General features: G+C 39.9%; 1 pseudogene; it reads right to left on the bottom strand.

The window, feature by feature from the left end:
• Window positions 1-2099: 2099 nt before the first annotated feature.
• Window positions 2100-12923, bottom strand: LOC126358585 (uncharacterized; annotated as a pseudogene).
• Window positions 12924-14903: the final 1980 nt, after the last annotated feature.

Raw genomic sequence — 14903 nt, 5'->3', positions numbered from 1 at the left:
ATTGTGATAAATACACTCCATCCCTAAATAAATTGTTCCAAAATAAGTAAAGTACACTCCTTTCTTACTCTTTCCAGCAGTCCAGGGCAGGCTGAGTCATTTCCGCGCCATTTTCCCCCAAACCCAGACCACCAGCTTGGATTACGTCACAAGATGGATGACAGCACCCTCTGGTGCAGTATTGTGTACTAGGTCAGTTGGAGTCTAGATCTCATGGTGGAGACACTGCATGCAAAATAAAAACTTATGTCCAGCACTGGCAAAGTCGTTTTCCCACCATTTGCCCCCACCATCTTGGATTATGTCACGAGACGGATGTCAGCACTCTGGTAATGGTACTACGTACTAAGTCCAGACCTCGTGCTGAACACATTGCTTTCCGCCATCTTAGATAACGGTACTTGCATTATCAGCTGATGTTGTGGCTGCCATCTTGGATTACGTCACAAAACGGACGATAGCGCCCTCTGGTGGCGGTACTGTGTACTAGGTCAATTAGAGTGTGGACCTCCTGGCGAACACAATGGATGGTGGTGCTGTCTCTAATTGTTTAGTACATGGTTTCTACAGTTTACGATTAGTAATCATGTTTGCAGAGTCTTTTAGATGGATTATTATTTTGACAATTTATGAGTTGTTTGGGTCTCTGGACGGAAATGTATTGCATTATTTACGAGTGGTGTTCATGTCTGTAGGCTGTGCAATGTGTTATTTTGACAGTTTACAATTAGCAGGTGCGTGTGTAAAGCATTATACATGAGTTATTTAGTAGTAGTTTGAAGGTCTGTATGCTGTGTGGCATGACAGAGCATGTGTTCTGTATCACTCTGATAAATATGTCCCATCCCTAAATAAATTGTTTCAAAATAAATAAAGTACACTCCTTCCTCCCTCCACCAGCCCAGTGCAGGCTGAGTCCTTTCCCCACCAATCCCTAGCAGGAGGTGACAGTCGGATGACTTAGATTAGTGGAGGTAGTTAAAGAGTCCTTTCTTTCACACCATTTTTTTAGCTTAGTAGAGATAGCCCAACTGACTTATCTTTACCACCAAAATTCAAACTTGGCCCCAGTTCCTAGGAAGAGGTGGCGATCGAGTGACTTTGGTTAGTGGGGATAGACCAAGTGACCTATCTTCCTGCAATTTTCTTAGGTTTGTAGAGGTGTGATGCATTATCCTGTTGGAATATGAACTTCCTGCCATTTTTCTGGGGGAGGGGATGGTAGGTTAGTGGAGGTAGCCAAAATTCAAACTTCCCACCAAAAGCAACCATCTTGTTTGGCGTCATGCCCACCATCTTGGATAATGGTACTTTGGCATAAAATCACCCTTGCCCAAATACCAGCTAGATGTGTCACAAACATATGGGCTGTTATACCAGAACACACCAGATGGCCTGATACCTGAAGAAGAAGTAGTGATCGGGAGGATGATGATGATGGCACTGTAGAATAAGGTACACGAACTCTGTACACAGTGACAAGATACGCCCAGATGTATTCAGATGCTATGTGTAATCCCAATGAATCGAATATTTGATGAAATTCCGAGATTACTGCCGCATTTTCAGCACTTCTCCTTAATGGTATGCTTTCGAGTATTTAACCAAACTGTTGATCCCATTTTTCGTCACAATATTTCGATGACTGATCCAATCATCATCCTCAGGTGCTGCGAGCTGCCTTGACTCCTCCCAGAATGCAAAGTAAACGACGAGACCAGTATAGCAGCGTAATTAAAGAGTCTATCAAAATAATAGGTCTCAGGAAAACTAATAAACCGTGATGGATTTTTTAGTTCAAACAAGATTTGGGATCCCGCACCCAATGTGTTAAGATCTAACCGCCTGAGTTATCCATGAGTGCTGGAAGGTACTGAGTGTTATATGGAACAATGTGCGGGCTCTGATAAACAATATAAGCAATAAAAGAGTATGAAGAAGACGCAACGGGCGCTACGACTCAAACCTAGCTGCAAATAGAGGCGCGAGACTGAAGGCCGGTTCCCACTAGGGCTGTTGCGCGGCAAAACCATGCTGCAGGCCCATGGTTGCCATGGGAACGCCATTAGTGGCACTGCATAGCAGCCTCTGCGTCACGGTTAGCTCATGTCGAACTGCTGCTGCTGCCGCGCAGCAGGTCCGCACTGCCAATCACAGAACGCGCTGAGTGTGACATTGGGTTCGGAACCCCAGAGGTAGAATAAGGCGAGATGGCGCTAGACTTGCGCTGTAAGTTGTTTTGAAGCCAGTTGGCAGGGCCTGCCGCCACCTCGGATTCCTCAAAACATTAGCAGACAAGTGCTTTTTTTATATAGTAAATGTTCCACTATTTTAGTGAACAACATAGCATTAGGAACGCAACTTCAAACGTTTTTCTGGTCTTAAATGCATATTTCATACAGTGATATGACAGGAAAATGTGAAGCTTCTGGCCTTAGTACTGTAATTCCTTTTTGTTTATACACTTCGAATATCCGAGAAGAGAAGTATGTGCTATGAAAAGCGTACTTTCATAAACCATTTCTATTCACTTTCATTGTGTTTGTGTCGATAATTTATAAAGCCAGAACTCCAAAATCAATGATTGATAGTTTAGAGGCACCGATTTGTATTTGAGGCATTTTCGAATTTTAAATGTTCAAGTTTGCAAGAAACTTACCACACTTCCTTTGGTGTCTCATAGATGTATGCAGGGATGATATGAAAAAGCCAGCTGTCATGTCAACAAAGTATAAGATTCGTTAAATTACGAAGGAAAAAAGAACTGAATTTAAGATTGTCAGGCCCACTGTAGTTTAAACATCCGCTTTGTTTTTAAATTGTACCTACCAAGTGACATTCAGAGTGGCAAATAATAGCAATTTACAGGGTAACACGACAGCACAATGATTAATGTAATGAACTAAATAGCCTGGACTTAGATAGGGAACTTTGATTAAACAAATATGTAATCTTTTAAGTACTTATAATTTAATCACTGTAACAGATGTTCCACACATTTTACTGAATATTTAATTAACTACATGTAGTTACATTACTTTAATATTAATTATTGCATTTTAAAACATGAATTCCCTTTTCCAGGATTTCTTCCCAGGACTTTTCAGTTATTTGGGAATAACCAAACAATGAAAACCAAGTGTATTGCTCACCTTCTTCCAATTAATTTGAAATTCCATTTTGAGGGTTTTAGAGTACACAGAGTTACAGCAAATAAGTCAGTAACAATACTTTATATCTCATGCAACTACTTTTATCTACTTATTCTTCATCCATCCATCCATCATCCAGTTAATGTTTAATACATTGGACATTTTCAGTACAGTACGCTAGTGAACACAAGTACATAAGCAGTTAAGAATTTTCTTTTTGCAGACCAAACTAAAATGAGACCATTTTGATGAAAGTGATACAATCTGAAGAAGAAAAGCAATCTTTTACACAATATTGCTCTAAGAAAGATAAGTCCCGTAGTTCTCAGAGCCATCTAAGAGAGAATTCTCCAGTTTTAAATTCACATTTGAATTGCATGACATTCTGTGCCAACATGCTGCCAATTTTAATCACTTTTACTCGACAAAGGATTTTAAATTTTAAGTTTAAAAAGTGTTTTGGTTGATTACATGCCTTATGAGTGTATATATAGGAAGAGGGTAAGGAGTCATTCCAATCCCAGGAGCGGAAAGACTTACCTTATGGGGGAAAAAGAGACAGGTATACACTCGCACACACACAAATATCCATCCGCACATATACATACACAAGCAGACATAAGTAAAGGCAGAGTATATTTAATTTGGTTTCTTTCAATAATGCAACTGGTAGTCTAAAAGATCTAACACACTGACAAATTCGGAAAGTACTTTCCAAAAATATTAGTCAAAGTCAACTCATCTGAGCATAGACATACAAATCTTGGATAACTCACAGTATTAAGAATCTTAAAACATACCTGGGAAATTGTTTAAATAGAAATGGAAGAAAGATTTAAGGAGCAGGGTATTGTACTTAATTGAGAACAGCATTTTACCATTGTTTGTGATGTATTGACACCACGCAGAAAAAAGCACAAGTTTTGTGTATGCCAATCTCAACTTTTTTGCATGTAATGCTATCTGTGGCACATTCTGCAGAGTGTTTCTGCCATGTCAGCAGATACCTTTTGGGAATTGCCTTGAATTGTCTAATGGGTGCTGATCCTTCACATGTTCTGCCAAGTCAGTGAATATTGGTTTGTTAAGAAATATTGTGAGTATTTCTGACACACACGTAGAATATAGGTGTTTCTTTGGAACTTCCCAAACTCCAGCAGTGTATTTTCTAAAAGTCTTTTCTGCAGAAAGGCAAATGTCAACATCATTTGATGGTGAAGTTAAACCACCTCTACTCTTTATGTGTATCAGGGAATATAAAGTATGACTGCCATCACCTCGAACGCAAATAAGCATTGTTCACACTGAAGTGTACTTGCTAAGTGGCGAACAACATACCCCGCAATGTAAACTACAATACGAGCAACCACTTCAGAGAGAAACACAGCAGCTGCAACATAGTCATGGTCACGAGTCACTAAATAGCTGTCCATGTCTACTAGCTGCGAGCGAGTTGAGGTGAGATTTATGTGTTCTTCGGTACTCTGGCCACAGTAAGTTAGAATAGAGATATCTTCAAGTGCTACACAATTGCCTTTCTCACACTCACAAATCTCATTGTGCACTAATAGCCTTTTGTAAGCAGACGTGAACTGACGTGCAGTTGAGTTATTGTTCCACCCACCACGACTACGAAAAGGACTGAAAAACATTTCTAAGTGGTGTTGAGAGCACTCGTAAGTTTGTAGGAATTTCATCAAAGGTGCAGGAGATTGAGGCTCAACTAACTTTGCATACAAGCATATACTGTGTATACAAATAATAAAGCCAACAAATCCCGCCTTCCTATTGGAGTCCACAAGTTTTGTTTTATGAGGTACTGAAAGTATTTTGATGTACTTCTCTGCATCCAACAAAAATCATTCACAACTCTAAAGTTATTAACTGTCAGAGGTTTCTTCTTCCATTGATTCTGGATTAGGCTCCTCAAATTCAGCACATCGAAAAGGTTATTGAATGTGTGAATAAATTCCATAGTTGCATTGGCCACAGAGTTGCTGAGCAGCTGGGCTGCTAATGTAACTTTCATTTTGTTGCGTAAAAAATTTGTATGGTAGCCTGTAACGCTGTTGCCTAAATGAAGTCCTTCTTTTACCTGTGTCTTACGAAGCAGTTCAAAAAGGTACCAATAAATTACACGACCTTTCTTATCCCAGAAATGTTTCTTTTCTCCTAAGGAATTTCTCATTAATTTCAGCATATGTGGAGGATCTAGCAAAAATGACACTTGCCGAGCAGCTGGGCTGCTAATGTAACTTTCATTTTGTTGCGTAAAAAATTTATATGGAAGCCTGTAATGCTGTTGCCTAAATGAAGTCCTTCTTTTACCTGTGTCTTACGAAGCAGTTCAAAAAGGTACCAATAAATTACATGACTTTTCTTATCCCAGAAATGTTTCTTTTCTCCTAAGGAATTTCTTATTAATTTCAGCATATGTGGAGGATATATGAAAAATGCCACTTCACAAGTGGTACCTTCAACGATAAATGTTGTCTTTAAATTATCAAGGACAAGATTGCATCCCAAGTATTAGGCCATGGATAAATTTGTGGCACAACCATCACAAGACAGAGCGACCACCTGAACACCACTGGGACTTACAAGGCTAATGGTTGTTGAACTATATGAGCATTCTGCTCCCCCGTTACCCCACAAGTCAGAAAGTAACCTATTGGTAGCTTCCAAAACGCATTAATAGCACACAACATCAGTACAAATGCCGCTTCAGCTACAGGTAAGCTATCCATGGCTATAGAGGACCCCATATCAACATACCCATCATACTGACTACCATCCAACTCAATGTGTTGCCTGATTGCAATCTCATCAACCAATTGTCTGCAGAGAATACTCTTACCTTATCCTGTATGAAATGCTTTAGCTCTAATTACGGTAAAAGCTTCGGAAGTTAATCTAGGTGCCCCACCCACACACTGGTACCGCCTTGATAATGTTCTAGGATGTGGCAAACATGTATTAAAAGTATTTCTGACGTACTTATGCGCTCTTGGAGAGTAAAAGTATAAGATTAATGCAAATGAACGTAGTTCGGGTCTGTATGTTCTAGGCGCACTGTGACAGTTAGCTTTTGCAGTTTGCCATTGCAATAACTCCTTCTGCATATCAGGAATACTTTCCAGTACAGTAACGCCACTTTCATCAATAAGATTATTTTTCCTAAGTTCATTAATAACACTGTTCAAAGATGTTACTTTCTTTTTTAGACGTCATTTTGACTACTGAATAATTTATTTTTTTCTCTCGTATTCTTCATTTTTTGATGACAAAAAACTCACATCCCTCTTGAGGTGGTTTTTTTTTTTTTTTTTTTTTTTTTTTTTTTTTTACCACAGCTGATGCTTCATCATGTCTGCCACTCGAACACTGTGTAGTCTGAGCAGCAAGTAAAGACACTTCGGATTCAGTTGCACTCTTAGTGGCTATAGCTGTAGTACTTTTTGTAGCCATCTTCCTTTCTGCTGGTTGTGGTCCGTTGCTCTCTTGCTAAAAAAAGAAAAAAAATGAAAACAAAAAACTTTGCTAAAACATTTCAACTGAAATGTGTTGCATGTAAATATACCAAACTTGTCTCACAGCAATCTAGAAACTCCAAAGTTGCCTAAATGTAAAATGTTACCTTCTCATAGAAACTTATTAAATGAATGTAATAATTATCTTGCACACAAACAGATTCAGTGCACTATCAGGAATAATGAAGGGACGTGCATATATGGTAGAGAAGACACTGAACACTAGTGCTTAAAGTTCATTAATCAGCTAGGGACAGAGCACGTTTTTGAAATTTCTGCTACAGAACAAAGTTAAATATAATTGCGAAAATGGAAGTGATTGCAGTGTCAAAGTGCTCAGCTGACACCATCTACAGCACCAGAAATAAGATCTGTAATCTTGCCAGAAAACAGTTAAACAACAAAATAGGACAATAAAGGACAGTAAATGTTGATTTAATTTGCTTGAAAACTTCTAATTAAAACAAATAACTACCATACAGTGCAGAAATAATATGACACACACACACGCGCGCACACACACGGAGTGAGAGAGAGCGAGAGAGCGAGAGAGAGAGAGAGAGAGAGAGAGAGAGAGAGAGAGAGAGAGTGGAGAGGAGGGAGGGAGAGGGGGAGAGAGAGAGAGAGAGAGAGAGAGAGAGAGAGAGAGAGAGAGAGTGTGTGTGTTTAAGGACATTGGTAAATAAAATGGCATTAATGTAAATGAACTTCCCCTTCAAATATCTGTAATGTGTAATACAATAACAAAGTGAAAATACCAAATATATGAACAAATACGAAGCTATTATTACATACAGTTAATTCCGTTGCTATCTCCACATTTCAGTTACTACACGTGCGTAACTATGGCAACTGAAATCTCCAGACAAGTGGTTCCTGATAGTGACGTTTTATCCCATAATTTCGTGGCAGCTGAATTCCATATTAATATGCTACATTTTACGAATCTTTTGCAAGTGAGCAGGATAAGCGGGAAAAATTGATGGCACAGGATCTTCCCCAATGCGGACTGACGAAACTGATGCTCGACAGTATCTTCGACCCGGAAATGCTGCGAACATATTTTATTGGACTTGATTGGTTTCCAATCTTTCCTTCTCAATGTGTTCACCCAGAGAGCTCTTCGCGTTGGATTGATAGGAAATATAAAGTCAAATCACACAAATAAAACCATACAGTGAAACTTTACAGTGCATCAGAATTTCAAATATATGAAAATAGTGTTTAAATAAGTACACTTACGAATGAAATGTGATTTGTTTGAACTTTACACTACAATCAGAGCGATTGGTACACCTGTAAGCGACGCACGCCGGCATTTTTATCAAAACACTTTACGACTACACGGAATCAAACCACCAAAAGCGAATGTTTTGGGGTAGCTAACATGGCAGACCTTCACTTGGGTAGGCTTCAAGTTTGTGACGTCATGACAACTCTTATTTTTACCTCCATTCCCAGGTCACATGAACTTTTGCCGAACCGCGGACGCGGCGGCAGCTATGAAATACTTATCATCCGATTTAAAGGAAACTATTAGGTAGAAAAATTTGATTCTTCTGCATATTACAGCCTGATACCTTCTCTCGGTAAAGGACCGAATTTCTTTTCGTCATTCGTATTGTTTACTAGCTGTATCGCATTTACACGAAATTGTAATGAGTGTGCAGAGGTAAATACGCATAGCGTGGACTTTGCGGCATATAATGCTGCGCAAGAAATATAGCTTACATATCCACATTATTTTTAACGCTGGAAGGAAAGCCGCACCTGTTTCCAGTCGCGAGTTTTGCGGCCGCGACGAATTACGATGCGCCATACTCGACGCTATGACTACGCGCTGCACTGTTCCGCAGCAGTACTAGATTGGGAGCCAACTAGCATGGACGTACGCTGAAGAAAGCAGGCAGTGTTTGCTTAATTCGTTTACAAATACATCAAGCAACGCAACAGGAGGTTTTGGGTTCACCCGCTTATTAGTTCACGATTGCTGAAAGGAGCGTTCGTGACTCTGTTTACAGATTTACGAGAAGATGAAAGTAAATTCTTTAATTATTTTCGAATGACTGTACAGTCGTTTGATGAATTAACAGTGAAACTGCAGTCATTTATCAAAAGTATAGACTCTGCGATGAGGCTTTCAGTTTCACCTCAAGCATTGTTGGCTGTCACTTTGAGGTAAGCGGAGAGTATTCACACCATGTTAATTGTTTTAATCAAAAGATAAAATGTAGTGAACTGGATTATAACTGTAAATGGTATTCTTATATCAACGATATTCTGTTCTCGTATAACTGAATATGGGATTTTACTATTGTATTTTGATTAAATAACTAACATCAGTAGATTAGGAGTAGTCGAAATATTTTGCATAAACAGCTGTACAGTAATTAAACAACGTTGTGCAGAAACTTCAATGCAACACAATTATATATAAAGGAGAGTCGAACAACAGACACACATCTCAAAACAAAATATTTATTCGAAAAGTAATTACAAACACACTTAGAAATGCCATTCTTGTCTATACTTGTTGAGTATGGATATCAAAAATGTCCGCAGAATCCTCACTTTCTGTTGTCACACATGTACTGCTGTAGGGCGAAGGGCTAGCTGTGGTGTAGTGGTGTTGCTGGGAACGGGCACGTGCGTGAGTCTGGGTAGGCGAATCACGAGACAACACACTCGCTTGACTGTTGCAGTGTGCAGAACGATCAATAGGTTGCCTTTGTTGAGGACATTGCGGAGCACTAAGTTGGAAAGTCTCATTCATGTTTCTGAACTTTTGGAATATTTTCATCACCTCACATTTAAACTCCAATTTAACGTCCAAAGGTAAAGTTTTAACTGCAGTAACCAGTGACTCAAAAATAATTTGTCGTCATCCGGGTGAAGCTGGAGGTACTGGATTATTCATGAATTTTAATAAAGAATCCTCAATTATCCTGCGTCATTTGGAAGCAGGTGCATTATCCAAATTTTTCAAAGCCTCCCTCTGTTCAGGTGATGATGTTTCTGCTGTCAATTCATCCGCAGTTTTACTACCAGCTACTCTACCATCATCGACACTGGTTTGCATGGGACCTGGATCTATTGTGTTCGCAAGGAACGACAGTTGACGCGCTTATACAGGGTGTTTCAAAAATGACCGGTATATTTGAAACGGCAATACAAACTAAACGAGCAGCGATATAAATACACCGTTTGTTGCAATATGCTTTCAGGCAGACAAACTTTCCAAATTACAGTAGTTACAATTGTCAACAACAGATGGCGCTGCGGTCTGGGAAACTCTATAGTACGATATTTTCCACATATCCACCATGCGTAGCAATAATATGGCGTAGTCTCTGAATGAAATTACCCGAAACCTTTGACAACGTGTCTGGCGGAATGGCTTCACATGCAGATGAGATGTACTGCTTCATCTGTTCAATTGTTTCTGGATTCTGGCGGTACACCTGGTCTTTCAAGTGTCCATACAGAAAGAAGTCACAGGAATTCATGTTTGGCGAATAGGGAGGCCAATCCACGCCGCCTCCTGTATGTTTCGGATAACCCAAAGCAATCACACAATCATCAAAATATTCATTCAGTAAATTAAAGACCTCGGCCGTGCGATGTGGCCGGGCACCATCTTGCATAAACCACGATGTGTTCGCAATGTCGTCTAAGGCAGTTTGTACCGCCACAAATTCACGAAGAATGTCAAGATAGCGTGATGCAGTAATCGTTTCGGATCTGAAAAATGGGTCAATGATTCCTTTGGAAGAAATGGCGGCCCAGACCAGTACTTTTTGAGGATGCAGGGACGATGGGACTGCAACATGGGGCTTTTCGGTTCCCCATATGCGCCAGTTCTGTTTATTGACGAAGTCGTCCAGGTAAAAATAAGCTTCGTCAGTAAACCAAAAAAAAAAAAATGCTGCCCACATGCATATCGCCGTCATCAATCCTGTGCACTATATCGTTAGCGAATGTCTCTCGTGCAGCAATGGTAGCGGCACTGAGGGGTTGCCGCGTTTGAATTTTGTATGGATAGAGGTGTAAACTCTGGCGCATGAGACGATACGTGGATGTTGGCGTCATTTGGACCGCAGCTGCAACACGGCTAACGGAAACCCGAGGCGGCTGTTGGATCACCTGCTGCACTAGCTGCGCGGTGCCCTCTGTGGTTGCCGTATGCGGTCGCCCTACCTTTCCAGCACGTTGACCCGTCACGTTCCCAGTCCGTTGAAATTTTTCAAACAGATCCTTTATTGTATCGCTTTTCGGTCCTTTGGTTACATTAAACCTCCGCTGAAAACTTCGTCTTTTGCAACAACACTGTGTTCCAGGCGGTGGAATTCCAACACCAGAAAAATCCTCTGTTCTAAGGAATCAACCAGGTTGTCCACAGCACACTTGCACGTTGTGAACAGCACACGCTTACAGCAGAAAGACGACGTACAGAATGGCGCACCCACAGACTGCGTTGTCTTCTATATCTTCCACATCACTTACAGCGCCATCTGTTGTTGAAAATTGTAACTACTGTAATTTCGAAAGTTTGTCTGCCTGAAAATGTACTGTTGTCCCAAGCATATTGCAACAAACGGTGTATTTCTATCGCTGCTCGTTTAGTTTTTATTGCCGTTTCAAATATACCGGTCATTTTAGAAACACCCTGTATATACCTTCTAGACGACGTCGCTCCTTGCCCTGATTTTGTGCGTTTCCTTTCACATTTAATGAAGAAATCGTTAATACCCTTCCACCTTTTCATGAATTTTGAACCTGTAACAAAACACAAACTTTTGCGTAACGGGGCGCTACTAAAGACACAGTATTATTATTATTATTATTGATCGTTTGCAGATTCCTGGGTAGTGGCTGCAATCTAATTGACCTACATTATCTATACGAATCGGTCACACAACACTGTGTAAAATAGTAAGGAAAGTTTGCACAGCTGTGTGGGCAGTCTTGCGTGAAGAGTGTATACCAAAATTGACAGAAGAAAGGTGGCTGGAAACTGCCAAGAGATTTGAAAATCATGCAGACTTCCCGAACTGCTTAGGTGCCTTAGATGGCAAGCACGTGAGAATAGTAAAGCCAGCTTTCAGCGGTTCTCAATTCTACAACTATAAGAAATTCCATTCTGTAGTTCTGTTCGTAGTTGCAGATGCAAACTATTTGTTCAACTATGTTGAAGTTGGATCTCGTAGTAGAGAATCGCATAACACTATCTTCCAAAACTCTAAGCTGTATAAACTACTAGAAAGTGGCGAAGCAAGCCTACCAAAATGTCAACCTCCACCGGGAACTACAGAACCTTCTGTGCCCTTTACGTTATTGGGGGATGAAGCGTTTACTCTTGTGTAATTTCGTCATGAGACTGTACACTAGAACTTTCCTCTCCTACAAGAAACGCATCTCTAACTACGGTTTGAGTCGTGCTCGGAGATATGTGGAGTGCGCATTTGGTATTCTGACGAATAAATGGCGAGCATTTCACAGACTTATCAATGTTAAGCTGAACTTCACTGTTGGCAATCATCAAATGTTGCTGTGTCTTTCACAAATACTGTCGTTCCAGAGATGGCTTTAACTTTGAAGACACTTTAAATATACAGGGCCTATGTGACCTGGCAAAGAAGTTCCCACAACCCAAGGGGGAAGTTTACTTAACTCTAGAAGAAATGTTTTCGCCGACTACTTCATTAAAGATGATGGAAAAGGACCATGGTAAGACAAATGTATTTAAATCCGGTCGGTATCAATCATAGTGAACTGTGAAGCAATGTATTGTCAAATGTGAAAGATGATTTCATTTATGACACTATTGAAATGTGTGTAATTTTGTAGTTTGTGGCTGCAATACAATAAAGTTGATGTAACAAAATTTATTTCAAACTTTCATTATTAACTGGAGATTTGTTCATTGAGATGATGGGCTCTCGCCAGGGAGCACAAAGCATTTGTTGCTTAACGCTATTTCAAGTTTTGAATGCCCACATTCGAGCAAAAGCGCCACCACTAGAACACAAACACAAAATAGTTTAACGATGTTACTTACCTATATCATTTTTCTCCTGGTCCGGTTTCGCAGCAAAACCCTCACAAACTCTTCACACATTTGAAACCAAGCGGCTCTCTTCTTAACTCGAACGTGATACTCGTTGCGAGAAGTATCACATATTTCTGGGTATTTTTTTACCTCTTTAATAAACAATTCGACGTCGAAACCGGTTGCATCCATGGCAGGCTGGCTGCAGCTGTTGGTGTGTGCTGCCCCATTCACATGCAACGACTGCTGCTCCGCGGCGATCGACGAGATCGCTACGACGCAGCAGTGGCTGGCGAGCGCATTTCGCTCGCCGCGATCTCACTACTATTTCGCATCGCTACCGCCGTAGTGTGCGGCGCACCATTTGCTGAAATGCGCGAGAAACTAACGCTGCGATTGCGCGATAATAAATCGCTCGTGTGCACCGAGGCCTCGTCCTGCTCGTTGTAAACCAAGTGGTTGTATCAACCCCAAATTTCGTAAACGGTTCAAGAAATCGAAATGTGTTTTTTTGCAAATGATAACTTGTAAAGAGTCATGTTTTTCGTCGCATGATAAATATCCAAAATCTATTTATCTACCAAGATATGAAAGTAATTACAGTTTTTCAGAATGAATCGATGAATTTTTTTAAACGGCATTTAAAAGCCTGTGGAATTAGGATCACAGTGACATGGGACACGTTAATATTTACAATATTCTGTATAGGCTTACAGAACTTACACCGAAACTAATTTGCTGGTATGTCACAAGATGTAATTTGCTAAGTATCTACAGCAATTGATTATTTCCTTCGGTAAGTAACAAAAGTTTTTTCCTTGTTCCAGAGTACTTTATTTGTTCAAGACCCGTGTCGCCTTTTACTTTAAGGCATCTTCGGTGGAATCTAGAATGATTCAGTTTTGTTTTGATATGTGATACTTGCAGATTATAAAACAGTTCACATCTTTTTTGTACGTGAATAAGTGACTACTTACAGTTAATCGAGTTTTTGGTGGACATCTGCGTTTCCCCTCACCTGGTCACATTTTGGAGGTTGAACTAAAACTTAGCTTTTGGAACATGGCGCATTTTCATGTTCGCTCTTTTTTCTTCTGTCCCTAGATGTAGACATTTTACCGAAAAGTCTGATTTAAAGTCGTAACTAGAGTGTGTTCACCTCATGTCCCTTCCTGTTTGGTTTCTTTATGTACATGGTGCCAACCTAAAGAATTATATGCTGAAAACTAACGTTAGTTTATTTCTACTCTCCTTATATCTGTATGTGTGTGTGGCTACTCAGTGATTGTTATAGAATGTTGAAAGACAATGCAGTAGTAGTCAGACAGTAGTTGAAAGGTTTGGTGTTCAACTGATTTCAGTTTTGGTTTAAATGTTTTGTGGAGGAGTTCATGTAAGAGTAAACTCACTGCTTACATTAGTAGATAAAATAGTAGAATAACATTTCAACAGATGACTATTATCATAACACTAGCACCCAACCCCTTTGTCCTCACTCTTACATGAACTCCTCCACAAGATATTTAAATAAAAACTCGGATCAGCTGAACACGAAAACTTTCAACTACGCTCTTGCATATATTACATTCACATTCAATTTCTTCAACTCAGCCTGGCTAACTACACGCACAGATAAACAGATACAAAGAAAACAAAATGAACAGACTTTAGTTTTCAGCATATGCTTCGTTAGGTTAGCAACGTGTACATAAACAAACCAAATAATAAGAGACATAAATTGAACACAAAGTAGTTACGACTCTAAATCAGTTTTTGGTAAAATATTCGGAGCTAGTGACAGACGAATAATTGTGCTCCACACCAATTAGCGCAAAGAACATAAAAATTGTGAATGAAAAAAGTTTGTAACGTGAAAATGTGCTTACGTCGCGTAGGTGATTTTATAGTGCGATCTACAGCTTGCGGCCAAATGAGACGAAACGCAGATGCCAGTCAGATATTTTGTTTATCTGCAACGTTTACAATACTTTATAATTACATGTAATAACGCCTGATTGCCAATTGCTCTTTCCAGCATCGCCTAAACAGTCTTCGAAAATTCGATTTCTTTTACCGAAAGATTTTAATCCCTGATCGCATTTTTGTGTGAAACGCCTTGGCATAAAGCACCAAATATAATAATGTGTGAATCGTTTTCAGTATTCATAGTCT

The sequence above is a fragment of the Schistocerca gregaria genome, chromosome 1, assembly GCF_023897955.1.
Source record: "Schistocerca gregaria isolate iqSchGreg1 chromosome 1, iqSchGreg1.2, whole genome shotgun sequence".
Classification (NCBI taxonomy): domain Eukaryota; kingdom Metazoa; phylum Arthropoda; class Insecta; order Orthoptera; family Acrididae; genus Schistocerca; species Schistocerca gregaria.
Note: the sequence above shows the minus strand (reverse complement) of the source record. Positions and strands in the feature narration are given on the sequence as shown.